At 40.9% G+C, this 2,810-nt stretch overlaps 1 long non-coding RNA gene across 1 annotated transcript in view; it reads right to left on the reverse strand.

The window, feature by feature from the left end:
• LOC116685726 (uncharacterized) overlaps positions 1 to 2,810 on the reverse strand; it is a 15,212-nt gene that overhangs the window by 10,106 nt on the left and 2,296 nt on the right. The window contains exon 2 of the long non-coding RNA XR_004331032.1: positions 1,026 to 1,038. This is a non-coding gene — a long non-coding RNA (uncharacterized LOC116685726). The remainder of the gene's footprint in view (positions 1 to 1,025; positions 1,039 to 2,810) is intronic.

Raw genomic sequence — 2,810 nt, forward strand, 5'->3', positions numbered from 1 at the left:
TGAATGGTGTTTTGAGCTAACGTTAGCAGTCAAACAACTAAAGATAGCTACAATGTTTTTGAAATCACCGCTAAAAGAATTAATAAATAATCGCCTTTTTTCTGGGATTTGGGGTGTTATTATGTGTCTCTGGTGCTTCCACACAAATACAGACCATCCATGCTGTTTTGAGTGAGATCCAGTTTCTGAATGTCCTCGGCCTTCAGTCTCCGGGTGAGCTGTTCAACATCTGCATGGCTTTCCGAGACTGGGTGGCTAACCGTGACATGGTAGCGCTAGCATGCTAGCTCGTTTCAATGGAAAAACACTGCTACAACACACACTAGTTGACCATGATCTCCAAAAGAACTACTTCCTGTCCTTGTTCTACTTCCTGTCCCTGTTCTACTTCCTGTCCCTGTTCTGCAGGTATTCCACAAGTGTCCCTCGTCTAGAAGAAGTCTCCCAGCTAATCCTGCCTTGGACTGATCAAAGCTGGAGAAAGAGTTATCAGCTGATGAGATCTTACCGAGCTACTGAGCATGTGCAGCTCCCAACAAAGATAGTATAGAAGGGAGATGTCTCACTCTGGAGCTATAACAGAGACCTGAACACACAGGGTGAAAACAGGATCTGCAGCAATGTGCAGTACAACAAAAGTTTTTTTTTTTTTTTTTTTAAATGAAGCCATGTAAAACTGCATTTAAATGCAGTATGGTCAGTATTGTCAACAAAAATGCAAAGTATACATATTTGTAGTTATAGAGGTAAAACCTGCAAAAATGCTGTTATGGTACTTGACAATGAGTCACACACTAACACAAATCTACAAACACACAAACACACACGCACACACACACAAGTGGGTCACATTTTCATACATATAACATCAGAGTCTCTCCAACAAAATGATAGTGTGTCGCCCACCACTGCCAAACAAGAACACATCTCACTTTTATCTTCAACTTTTCTCTTATGCTCACACACACCACACACACACACACACACACACACACACACACACACACACACACACACACACACACACACACACACACACTACATAATCTCATCCTTCTCAAAACAACACAAACACCCACTTCATCTGCTCTTATTCCTCAATAACTCTTCTTGCAATACCCATCCTACTCAATACAACACACACACTCACACACTTCATACTCCCCAACATGCCTCTCATCTCACTCTACACCTTTTTCAAATTAATGAAAAAAAAAGCAATGCATGTGAGAACAGCCTCCTTCTGCTTTGATCTAGCGCTCCTCTCTTCCCCCGCTTCTCCTTTTCTCTCCACGTATGCCTCTTTCCTCCCTCCTACCCGTTATTGTCTGTCCTCTCCCATCCCCTCCTTCAAAACCTTCCCATGTCTCTCCTCCCTTTTCCTGTCTGCCTTCACCGTTCTCTCTCTTCTCTGTTCTCCATAATTTGAATTCCTGTTTAATCTCCTGCACCTCCACTTTTCGTTCTCCTCACATCAATCAGCCCTCTTCTTCTCTGTCTCTTTACACAAACGATGACATAATCATTTCAATGATCAAAAAATCCTGTAAAACTGGAATTTAAAAATCTGTCGATAATGATTTAAAAATCCCGACTATAGTAAATGGCAGACATTAAACATGGAACCTTATCAGTCCTTATCAGTGCTAAATGGAATCTTTTCATTTCACGACATTATTCAGGAGTTTATGACATTATAAGGTTTTACAAGACATTGGAGCAATTTGCAAGTACATGAAGCCTAATAATTGCAAATCTAACTTACAGTGGTTCAGAACTGAAGTGGATTCTGGGAGAGAAAAAAAACATCACATTTCTGCTTTGGTCTTATGTTCCTAGATCTCTCTGTTTCGGCCTCCTGCAGCTATTGTGTCCAACAATTTGCAGAAACAGTGAACCAAACATAACATCCAGCTGTCTAGTGCAGCAAATGTATCACTTTGCTTAGTGTTTAAGGGATTTGTTTATGTGAAACTGTGAACTGGAAAATGTGAAATGGTATACGTTAAGTTGAACGTACTTTCCAAAGTAGTTGATGCCACTCATGGTGTGATGCAGGCTAATCTAATGAATCATTTATACATATAGCTTACAAAATGAATGCACTGTTATTCATATGGATCCAACGAATGTATTGCTGTATGCACCACAGTGACTGCTGCTGTATAAGACCGCTGTGGTCCGCATAGGGATGGACTGCTTGATTTAAAGCGGGGAAGCAACACAGCAACATATCAAATTACAACATGAGGGTAAAGTCAAGGCCGGGAAAATTATGCAGACATCACATTTGTGCATTAAAAATCAAAGAGGATCTTTACAGTCAGTCGTTGATTTGAGGGATGATAAGGGGCCAGAGGGGTTGTTTAGGTGAATATTTTAGTCTAGTCTGCCTGACTCATTGATCCTTTATCTGATTGAGGTCGGGCTGTTCTCATGAACCATTCATACATTTAGCCACGAAAAGTAATGCACTGCAATATGTATGTATTCCACGTATTTATTCCTTTGTGCACTGCACTGACTGTTGCTGTATAAGACCTCTCAGGTCACAGGGCTTTCAAGCGGGGGAGCGGAGTTCGTGGGAGAAGTTAAATCGCCCATATTATGCTCATTTTCAGGTTCAGAGTTGTATTTTGAGGTTGTACCAGAATAGGATTACACAATTTTCATTTTTTTTTTTTTAAACAACATTTTTGTTGTACTGCACATTGCTGCGGATCCTGTTTTCCCCCTGTTCTGGTATCTATTTTAGCTCCAGAGTGAGACATCTCCCTTCTGCACTATCTTTGTTGGGAGCTGCACATGCT

Source organism: Etheostoma spectabile, unplaced genomic scaffold, assembly GCF_008692095.1.
Source record: "Etheostoma spectabile isolate EspeVRDwgs_2016 unplaced genomic scaffold, UIUC_Espe_1.0 scaffold172, whole genome shotgun sequence".
Taxonomy (NCBI): domain Eukaryota; kingdom Metazoa; phylum Chordata; class Actinopteri; order Perciformes; family Percidae; genus Etheostoma; species Etheostoma spectabile.